Below are 12,343 nucleotides of genomic sequence, written 5' to 3'. Positions count from 1 at the left end.
GTTGGGTGGAATAAGATAGAGCACATTATAGGACCATTCCCTTATGCGATGCGGTAAATTGTTTTCGATTAAACTATTGAAACGGGAATGAAAAGTGTAGAAAATAAAGTTAGAGGAGTTTTTAAAGAGTCGATGATATGCTACCTTCACAATAAGTGATCAGTTTATTTTTTTATTTTGATTTAAAATAAGTGTTCACTTAGGCAATCAAGAACAAATTAAATTTATTTTTACTCTTTTACCCTTATATGCATATTCCTAAAAAAAATTCTCACTCCTCACTATAACTATGTGACCAATATTTAATAAGGGTTGTTTAGTCATACTAGGTATTTTTGTATAGAATTTAGTATTTTTTTTAATGGATGTGCTAAAAGGAAACTGGTCACTTATTATGAACCGGAGTAACTAGTTGTTTTAAACCTTTGAACAACATTAGGAAAAAGTTCTTTTCAAATTTATTTAGAAAAGGATGTTTGTGAAAGTTGAATGTATTTATGATAGCTAATCTTCTCTCGATATTTATTTATAGGCTATTTTATTCATGGAAAAAGAATTTGAATGATAAATAGCCCCTACTTAGTATTTTTGTACTTTTAAGGGATAATTTTACATAAGTAGAGCCCATGTAGGTGCTCTTCATCCGCGTATCAATCATTTTAAGTTTTCATCCGTATTGCCAACGGAGCCCTCTAATACTATTGTTTGACTGACATTATCGTCTCACATCAATCTCATAATGATCTCTTTCCTTTTTTTTCTATTTCTCCTATTTGTTTTTTTCTCTTCCAGATTAATGTGACTATCTCACAAAAAGTCAAGTCATCACGTGGTTTTAAATCCTTACTTTTCCCCCTCTCTTTGCCTTATTTTTGTCCGAAATTTACTAAAAAGGAGTATATTGTCATTTTATATATATATATATATATATATATATATATATATATAAGGAGTATATTTACATTGGAATGCAATGTAAATACATTATTATATGCTCGTATATATATAATTATACACACTTATATACATATTTATACAATATATATATATATATATATAATACATATGTATGAGTATACAACATATGCACTGAATGTACATAAATTCAACATGCATATTTTACACTAAAAAAAAATCAACCATCATTAAACCTTTATTTCAACACAAAATTTACCATATAAAAAAAGTGTCAAACTTTCATGAAGACCTCTTATACAATAATAATGTATGTACACCCTTATATATTGAAAAAAAATATAATTATACATCATTATACACAAATCTACACACTTATACCTATTTTATACATAATTATACAATATTTGTATAAGTGTGTATAAACACCAGTTATACGGTATATGCACTGGAAAATACCTTATGTCTGTCACTACACTTCTGTTTTAACACCAATATTATCAAAAAGAACAAGAAAAAAGAAGAAGAAGAACCAATCAGCTCAAGATAGGTCTAGATGAATCTCAAATTCTTAAATTTTGTCTCGCCCGATCAATAATACTATTATTAGTCAATACCCATTTGGATTGAAGCACCAATTCACAATAAAACTTCCAGATCTGAAAACTTTAGCTTCGTCAGTGGCGGAATTATGATTTTTGGGACTTATATTTCGATACCAAATGCTCAAGGTAAGAGACTCGGAGATTTATCAGTCAAAATTACTTAAATCATTAATGGGTCAAATGTTTTCTTCCTCAATCCTTTCAAACGAACAACGAACTTCATATTCTTCATCTTACCCTAGACTTTCATCTTTTTGCATTAGGAAAGTTTGAGAGAATTAACAAAAGTTAAGGAAAATTAGATCTGGAAATTAGAGAGGATAAAAGATAGGATGAAAGATAGATTTAAAAATTATAGAAGATATTAGATGAATATGGGAGATAGATCAAAAAAATATAGAGGATAGAAGATAATGGCCTATAGAGAATGAAGAGGCACATGGAGAGAGAGCATTTTGGGCGCGTAAGGAAAAAGAGAACTAGGTTAGTGATTGAAATCTTTTCTTTAAATTCTATATAAACTAGGCTATAGCGGGTAAACTTTAAAAACATGGACCATCTTTTGTTATGGTGTGAAGTCATGTATATTTTCTTGTAATTCTTTCTACTTTTAGTTAGAAGTTTCGAATTCAAGTTCTAAAATAAATTTGATAGGGAGTTCTTTCATCTCTATGGGTCTTATGCGGTGCAATCATGATCGGATTTTCAATGCGAGAATCGTACATTGGATGTGAAATTAGGAAGAAATACTTCACAATTTTACTTTAAAAAAATTATTTTTTGCAAAAAATATTATGAGAACTTTTATACTACACTCGTTTTCAACAACTAGAAAAATGTGCATAAAACTTGTAAATATGATTGTTAAACTTTAATTTTTTAAAAAAACTTTTTTATATCGCCTACTCAGACACTTTGAGAGCTTGTTTTTGAACATCTATTTTCAGATATGTGATTTCCCTTTCAATAATTTTCTTAACTTAACTAGTTATATACTAATCATTACTCTCTTTATTTCAGTATTATGTAAACTTATTTTCTTTTGAATCTGTTCCAAAAAGAATGATTCTTTTGATGAAAATTTTGTGTTCAATAAATAGGTTCACATATATTGATGGGAGAGGAATAATACTTATCTTCCCCTATCACTACTATTGCTGCGACGCCTAGTGCTACGCCCGTTGATTTCCTTGTCATAAATTCATAATTTAATTATTTTAATTAATCATACATTTCCTATCACTAATCCTTTGTTGTTCCGAATGGTTCGATTTTATTTTGTATATTGTATGTTGTCTTTTTCAATAAATAAATAAAAACTGTCTTTTCAAATGGAATCACGTGATTTGTTTGGCCACGCATAATGCTAATTTCAATGAATCATTCGCATCAATTGTTCACAGGGAAATTTTGGCGTTTAACAAAGTGATGATTAAATAAAATTCACTTTTAATTATTGTATGTCTTTTTTCTTTTTAAGATTGATCATTCAAATTGATAAAGTTACCTGATTCATGTTTCTTAGATTCTTCCTTCAATCTTTTTAACATTTGTTTGTTTCATAATTATTAGATTGGAAAAGACACAAATTAACCCCTTTATTATATGAAATATATAAAATTTATCCTTCATTATCCCTGTGGGAATATTTATATTTTTATTGTGAGCGAATCTTTTCATATTTTGCATTGCCCTAGCGGAGCTTTAACTTGGATTGAATGGACTTTACAAGTCAAAAATACTTAGGAAAAAAGTCTCAAATTTAACCGTATAGTATTAACTATGGTTTAATTTATCTTTTATTATACTTCAAGTTGGAGCTCCTTTATATCAAGGGTAAATATGAAATAATTTGATAATAGAAATGGTATGAATAGCAGTAAAATACAATGGATGATCAAATTAAGAGATTTCATATAATAGAAGAGTATTTTTCTTTTTTAGCATTTTTCCTTATTAATTTGTTGGTTGCAAATTATTTATATATCAAAATTCCATCACATTATAATCTCTTTTTGAAAATTGCACGTCCTTGTTGTCCCTCATGTATATATTGATTGATTAATGCTCCAATTATTTAGGCTTTAGATAGCCAAGAAATAAATAATAGTAAGTACACAAGCTAAATAGTTCTTTGCATTTTGTGCCCTTAACTTGTGCACTATTTTATGAATTTACACCATATGCTCTTATTTTTAATGATTTACTCCCTAGCCTATTTTTCTTTCTAAAACTATGAAATACTTCATTTCGAAAGGGATAAAATACGATTTTAAAATTTAACAAAATAAAATGAGTTGGGAGAGAGAGAGAACAAGGAAATTTCCAGTACATCCTAAGTTCATCGAATTCTTTTCCCCAATATTTTTATAACTAGTTTTAGGTACACGCTTTGCGCGTGTACCTATATCAATAAATATATAATTTTTAAAAATTACGTAAATATTATTAAATAATGTGTTTGAGTTAAATATTAAAAAATATAAGTTCCTAAAATTAATGCATGTTAATTTTTACACGCTCATATTCTTCCAAAAATGAATATGTATTCGTAAATAAGATGTTTTCACATACAACTACATTGATCTTTTTTAGATGCACGTGGTTCCAAGTTAATGCCAGATAAAAAAGATTTCAATTATAGTTTTTCGGGCGATGGCCCAGGACGAGGCGATACTTGTGATATTTCGGCATGGGACGCATTTTATTTGGCAGTTTTTTGGATGTTAAATACTATTGGATGGGTTACTTTTTATTGGCATTGGAAGCACATCATATTATGGCAGGGAAACGTTTTACAGTTTAATGAATCTTCCACTTATTTGATGGGCTGGTTAAGGGATTATTTATGGTTAAACTCTTCACAACTTATCAACGGATATAATCTTTTTGGTATGAATAGTTTAGCGGTTTGGGCATGAATGTTCTTATTTGGACATCTTGTTTGGGCTACTGGATTTATGTTCTTAATTTCTTGGCGTGGATATTGGCGGGAATTGATTGAAACTTTAGCATGGGCTCATGAACGCACACCTTTGGCCAATTTGATGATGAGTCATCATCTATATGTGCTTTATAAAATCTCATGTCAAATCGATGACAGATATTACTTTCACAGAGTGAAGGATTATTTTGAGAATACTTATTGTAAGGATTATTTTGAGAATCCTTATTGTTCTTATTACCACATTAATGACGGTTATAATTTTGTCTATTGTCACGTCCACATCTATTGATACATTCATAGTAATACTTTTGTCTTCTTTCAGACTTATCACATACTGCTATCACATTCTCTTAAGGAAATGAGAATGGAGCAAATTCAATGGGACGAGTTTTCAATTCTTTGCCCACAATCATACATGAATTTGATCATGACAAGACATAAAAATTTTACCACTTTGGGCGGTTATAATTTCTTTTAAACTCTATTAGAGTTACAATCAAAATTTATCGTCTTTGCTTGTATATAAAATCAAATTATATAATGTCAAGAATTTGAAAGAGAAAAGTAAAATAGTTCAATAAAACAAAGAAATCCTACTCCACATAAGTTTTTATATACCTTATTATGATTTATGAGGAGTGAAATATCTTCTAAAAATTATTGTTATCTTTATTACCAAATACTATAAACAAATAACACATAAAAATAATAATTTTACCATAATTATTTAAAGATAACCAAATAAATCAAAATTTTGAATCTTTTGATCATTTAGAAATTTGTAAGTGATGAAGTAGAAGTATAGCTCCTAGAAAAATATTGATAATAATAATATAAAGTTTTAAATAACCAATATTGAATTATAAAAAATAATGTAGTACTACACTAAAAATTATAGAAAGCAATCATTTAAAGAAAAATATTAATGATAACTTCTTTTGAATAGCTTTTATCTTATGTTACATCCTTAATGCTTCAAACGTAGCATTTTTAGCAATTTAACTTTTAATACTATATTATAATAAATTTTTGCTCTATCTTTCTTTTATTTCTTTCATGGCTGATGCTCTTTTTGTGAATAAATTTGTGTATCTTAAAAGTTTTATCAACTTGATAAATAATTTTACTTACCTAATGATTTTGGGGAAAAAATGGATTAATTTCTTTTTACTAATTTATTAATTCAAAGACTTGATTATTTGTTGAGATTTCATTCTTTTGTGATCGTATAGAAGATACAAATTATTCTAAACTTTTTTTCCCTACTCGAACAATATATTATTCGTGTAATATTTAAAAACTACATTTAGTAATTAAAATATATATTTATTTAGGTAAAAAAATCTATTATTTTTAATAGTACATCTCGTTAGCATTGTAAGTTCCCCACTAAGAAGCATGAATGTGAAACATATTTCCATTGAAATTCGTCAGATATACAAGGAAAAGAAAACGTTAATATTACTCCTATTTCCCCAAATAATATCTACGTTAAAGACCTTAATACAACAAATTTTGTCCAATAAATTTTGTCCATGGTTGAAAAGAAACTTACCTTTTACTTTTTATATTCTCTTTGTTTTTTCTTAATATATTTTATTCTTATTTAGTTGATTTCGAACTTCTAAATATTAGGTAATAATTAAGTTTTTACTTAATTTTAAAGTGCTAAATATTAGAAAAGCAACTTAAATTACATATATGTCTAATGTGAAACTTATTTTAAAAAGGGTAAAAAAAAGCGAACGACATTTCGCTAAGGCCTTCGTGCTTTTAATATAGTATAGATACTTTTTAAGTAAAGCACCCGCATAATAACATCACTTTGCTCTTGTTGAATAAATTGATTGACTATTCCTGTAATACCCCCAATATTTTAAATGAGGACATATGAAATATTTAGTAAATAATTTAAGTTTGAAGAAAAAAAAATTAACTAAATAAAAAAAGGAATTTAAAATAAAGGGTCAAGCCCATTAGTGCAAACAAAAGGGTTAGAAAGCTTTCAAAAGCTTTCTGAAGCAAAGACGCAGAAAGCAACGACAACAACAAAAAAAAAAAAAAAAGAAAAAGGGGGAAAAGAGAAGAAGAAGAAGAAGAAGAAGAAAACTTTGGACAAAGGCCTAAAGAAGAATTGGGAGTTGAAATTGAAAGTATTAAAGCTCTCATTCGACTCAAGAGGTTAACCTTCTTCCCCTTATCTGTTGAATTATTTCACCGCATCTATGCAATTTCATGTAGTACAAAAGAATTCAATATTAACTTTCTCTTATATAAAAAGAAATATACAATTACTATGGAGATAATGAGGCTATAAAGGTTTAGTTTAAGCATTGATAGGTCTAATTTTAGAGAAATAAATTATACTAAATAGTTTGAAATTGATAGAATTATGGACTAGTTCTATGATTAAATATAAATCCACAAATTAAGACTCAAACATGAACCCCGATGATTGGGTATTCTAAATTAGTGAGGGATTTAGCCTAAATGAGGCAATTAACATGAGATCGATATTATGTAATTATAGATTGATTGGAGGAATTTGTACGAGTTGCTTGAGGTGAAGCAGTTGGTATTTCGGCACGAGTATTGTGAGTAGTAACCTTACCGCAATTTGTATTTCTACAACTAGCATGATTTACGTATGATTTTAATATGAGTTACCGACTGATTTGAATTTGCATGTGGGACAAGTCCTTTACTCGATATGATACTACTATATTTATTTTAGACGATTACAGTTATTCTAAATATTCTCATTGTTACTGATTACATTTTACTGTTACTTGAGATAAGATTTACCGTTATTGAAACGAAATTACATGATTTGATAAAAACCGAAATGCCCTATATTGTTTTAAAATATTTTCTACGAGTATATACGGATTACAGATACAAGTATAAATGGGAGTAGACATTGAAGGATCCCGTAGCTAACGGCGGGTTCGTTAGACCTGGCGCACCTTGTAATTACAGATTACCGTTATAGCCCTCGCTAGTGGGAAGGTAGAACTAGCATACTGTTACCGACTTCCCTCGAGTAGGGACTACCGTTATATTTGACTTATTGCAAAGAAGTCTACAATTATATCGATTACATGATCCGTTCATTGAAACCTCCCAAAATGTGAATACTGATATTATACAGTGGTTACCAAGCTTATTACTGAATTGTTAATTATATTATACTACAAGAAAAGCGTGATGAAACTGAAAATTATTTATTGTTTCTGAAAGGGCATTTTATGTTATTTTCTGTTTGAGATACTAGCATGTTTTCTGACTTATCCCCAAATAAAAACGGTTGTGGTTAAGTGTTTTTATTCACTGAGCTAGCGACTCATTCCCCGCTAAATTTTTTCTACAGAGACAACAGTTGACGCAGACGAGGATTTCGTTAATTAGAGCGCACATGTTGAGAATTCTTGGTGAGCCTCGCACTTGTTCGCGTGGATGGAGATTTTTATCAGTTGTTATGGTCTTTTCTTTGAATTCTTAGAGTCGCTCCATAGTCATTCTTTTGGTGTCATGAGTATTATTTTGCTATTAGTCTTATGTCGAGTATCGTTCTTTATTATCAAAGTTGGAGATAAATTAGTATTTTTGGTTGTTAGTGGGTTGATTAGTAATGGTGAAGACTATTTTGGTTAATTGATAAGTTGTCGATTGTTTGAATTGCTATTAGGATGTTTGGTTGCTGATTTGAGACAGAGAAATTTTTTGGGATAGTCCAAAAACAGGGAAAACTCTGTCCAATTTTCTGTAAAATTTCCGATGAGGCTTACTTAGGAGCACTTGCTCTTAAGCACCGGTCACAATCCTAAATTGGGTCGTGACAATTCCTTCAGTTATTTAGGTTTTGATAATCAAGAAAAGAATAATACGTTGACAGGTTAAATGTTACTGTTATATTTAGTGTTTACTAAAATTTCTACTTGTACTTTGAATAATGATGCACAGAATATAATATCTCAAAAATGTTCCTTTAAAATATTTATTACTAATGCGATTTATTTTACCTAATGTAATACTCCCATCAACGAAAGAACAATGAATTAAAATGCTCGAATAAAGACATATCATAACTACCTTTACCATTAAAAATAATAATTAAATTCACATGCATATCAGCACGTTCTCTCTCGAGATATTCTTTACTATTTTCTACACTCAAAAATTTTAAACTCGAAAGCTTTAATTAATGTCAGAAATTATTAATCACTCTATCATACTCCTTGATTGTGTTTATTTTTTTATGGAATTTTTACCACCTATAGGTTGATACCTTATTTATTAAATAAATATCATTTTAAAAAAATATATTCCATAACTACTTTTTGATTTTTATAACCAAATATCTATTTATGATTACCTCCTACCCTTGAGTCATAAAATACGCTTTGATTTATTTTTCTCTTTCATTCTTTCAGATTTTTGTCCGCCATCTCTCTCACAACCAATGCCACAAATCACAGTACCTCCGCCTTTCTGAAACTCATGAATATCTACCATTATCTTTCTTTGAAAGCTCCTAACAGATACTTTCCAATTCTTAGAAATTTGAACCAAGGCAAAAATCAGAAAAACAGTAGAAAAGTGAGATATAAAATGCTTGGGGAAGTGAAAAGAAAGACCAATTAGTCCAACTATTCACAGTCCTTTGGCTTCAAGATCTACTACCAAAATTCACCGTCACCATCACCGGAGCAATTAGTCCAATCGTTTGGTTTCAACAATTCATGCAATTTTAGCAGTAACATTAGCTTCTATTTCTGTTCTAGATTGGAGTTGCCCAATTAGTCCTTTGGCTTCAAGATCTACTACTAAATAGGTATTTTGTGTTGTATATTTCGCCGGTAATTACCTGCTAATCGTCGGCAGCCAGAGGCAACGATGACGGCGAGCGAGGACTGGAAACGGATGTTGCTTCAACGAGACGACATTAGGGTGGTTGTCGAACAAAGACGACGGAGTTGGGGGCTGAGCAACTTGAATTTTCTGTTAATATATTTCAATGTATCTCGTTGTATTTCATTGTATTCATTGTATTTCAATGTATCTCGCTGTATTCTATGTATTTCATTGTATTCATTATCTTTTTTTTTCATTGTATTTCAACGTGTCCCGCTTTATTCTATGTATTTCATTGTATTCACTATCTCGCTATATTCCATGAATGTATTCATATGTTTTTTTAATTAATATAATTTATGTATTCAGATGTATTATATAATTTCTCTGAAGATTGCTATGTTTTTGGGGTTTTCTTCGGTTGAGAATCTTTTTTATAACTGGAAATACAAAATTTGTGTGTTATAATTGAGTTTGTTGAGTTATATTAGGAGTCTATTATGTTAATTAATTCACTTTTCGTTTAAAAACAGTTGTAATCCCTTGTTTCACGCAGTGAATACAGTCGAATACAATAATCTGTCCAGCTGTAATTCCATGTTTCACGCCGTGAATACAGTCTAATACACTCGAATACAAAAATTTGTCTATCTGTAATCCCCTTTTCATGCCTAGAAACGCTACTGTATTCATGAATACAGTAGCTTAAATACATCGAATACACTCTAAAAAAATTAAAAATATAGCTATATGAAGTAATATAGTAAATAATAGTTACAAATAGCTAATAACCACTAAAACATAATGATTTAGGAAAGTTTCTCTTTCTTTATCTATTTGCTACACAATGTATCACAAATTACTGTCTTTTCGCTTTTTGGTTTGTTTTTCCCCTCATGAACCTTTACTAATTGAAAATACATGTTTTTAACGCGATGACGGTCCCTTATTTTAACAAAATATATGATGCTTCTTTTTTGTTTCTTTCTTGTCTCGGGAAAATTAGATTTTAAGTTTACTTATTATTATTAAAAGGTGTGGCAGATCTGATTTATATTTCACTTAAATCTATATAAAGTTGGACAAGAAAAGAGAAATAGAAAAAGTTCCTATATAGTTTGATGAAAGTTTTTTAGTGGGGTGTGGGAGAGATTTGTGGGGGGCCGGAACCCAATTGTGGTTCTTTTGGATTCAAAATAAATAAATAGGTGAAAAAAAAAGATGACATTTTTATATATAGTGCCAAAATATTTGGTGCTATACATTAACGTTAACTGTGCCGTTAATGTATAGTGCCCAGTATTTTGGCACTATATTGAAAAAGCTGACACGCCCAGGTATAGCGCCAAAATACTCGGCGCTATACCCCTTTTTAAAAATCGAACCGTCTTCTTCATCGTCGTTCTGGTTCTTCTTCCTCAATATTTACTTCTTCTTCTTCTTGGTCCCCCACTCCCATAACCGCTGCCCCACTATTTTAAATTTTTTTTTTTGGGTCCCCCCGTCACATAAAAAGTGAACTAAGCTAAAATACTACACATTACTACGCTACAAGGCTCTAAATTTTACTACGCTAAAAGGGTCTACGTTTTAATACGCTAAAAAGGTCTAGATTTTACTACACTAAAAAATAATCTAAACTAAACATAAACAACAAATAAATTTAATTGCAAATAAAACACAAAACGGCATGAAAACAGATATATATAAATCGGGATATTAACAGACAAATTTATTTGACAAATTTATATTTTTTTTTATAAAACACTAATATTAAATCCGGATAAATTTAACAAGCTAGTTTCTGGAAAAAAAGCACAAACCGAAATAGAACACATACAAATCAAATAATATGCATTATTATAAAAGTTTCAACTTAAAATAAACTGAAATACCTCGATTTAGAATTTTCGGAAAGTAAATAGATTGAAATTTTGACTCCGAAAGTGTGAATCAACAATAATACGAAGCTCTACTCGAATGTGGGACCTATGTTCTTCACCTTTTATGTGACAGGGGGACCCAGATTTTTTTTTAAAATAGTGGGGCAACGGGTATGGGAGTGGGGGACCAAGAAGAAGAAGGAGTAAAATATTGAGGAAGAAGAACCAGAACGACGATGAAGAAGACAGTTCGATTTTTAAAAAGGGGTAGCGCCAAGTATTTTGGCGCTATACTTGGGCGTGTCAGCTTTTTCAGTATAGTGCCAAAATACTGGGCGCTATACATTAACGACACAGTTACTGTTAATGTATAGTGCCAAGTATTTTGGTACTATATATTTAAAAATGCCATTTTTTTTCACCTATTTATATATTTTGAGTTCAAAAGAACCACAATTGGGTTCCGACTCCAGATTTGTGGTATTACAGGTGTGGAGTGTAAAGTCCCTATCGTTATCCATTTAAATGCCAAATATGCCAAAGAAAACGAGGCACATGTTCAAGATGTTGATATTTGTCCATTCCATCCTATTTTCTCATTTGTCCAAACAAATTAGAATCCTCTCTTTGTTTGACAAGACACGAATTAAAAAGAAACGAAAAATTTAAAACTTGTGCTCTTAAAATATCTAATATTCGTGTAATTATAAAAATATGCGATTAAAATAAAATTCAAAATTCATTTTTTTTTAAAATTATAGCATAGTGCTATTATTTTTGGAACACACTGAATCAGATTAACGCAAGCCCTAAAAATCAGCAGGACATGAATTTTGCTACTTTGTTATAGGCTTCCTTGACTCGTTGGGTTCCAAGAATCCAAAAAATACAAGCTTCTCGAGGCCGGATCAAAAAGTTTTATTTGTAGAGTAAATTAAAGAAACATATGAACTATTGTTCTTGCAACAAAAATATTGAACGATTGATTAGTTGTATTTATTTTATGTTTTAGTGTGAATTATTAATGAAATCCACTATTAGGAAAATTAAAAATACACTAATAAATAATTTCAAGAACCTACAGTTGGTGAATTTTCCCAATTAGATGAAATAATTTCATATCTAAACCAAGCAAAATA

At 29.7% G+C, this 12,343-nt stretch overlaps 1 long non-coding RNA gene across 2 annotated transcripts; it reads left to right on the top strand.

The window, feature by feature from the left end:
- Nucleotides 1-6,551: 6,551 nt before the first annotated feature.
- LOC104210519 (uncharacterized) lies at nt 6,552-8,121 on the top strand. Of its 2 annotated transcripts, XR_706913.2 has the most exons (3): nt 6,552-6,648; nt 6,998-7,061; nt 7,838-8,121. It is a non-coding gene; the product is annotated as an uncharacterized lncRNA (long non-coding RNA). The 2 variants fall into 2 exon arrangements; XR_011400813.1 differs by lacking the exon at nt 6,998-7,061.
- Nucleotides 8,122-12,343: the final 4,222 nt, after the last annotated feature.

Source organism: Nicotiana sylvestris, chromosome 7 (assembly GCF_000393655.2).
Source record: "Nicotiana sylvestris chromosome 7, ASM39365v2, whole genome shotgun sequence".
Classification (NCBI taxonomy): domain Eukaryota; kingdom Viridiplantae; phylum Streptophyta; class Magnoliopsida; order Solanales; family Solanaceae; genus Nicotiana; species Nicotiana sylvestris.
Note: the sequence above shows the minus strand (reverse complement) of the source record. Positions and strands in the feature narration are given on the sequence as shown.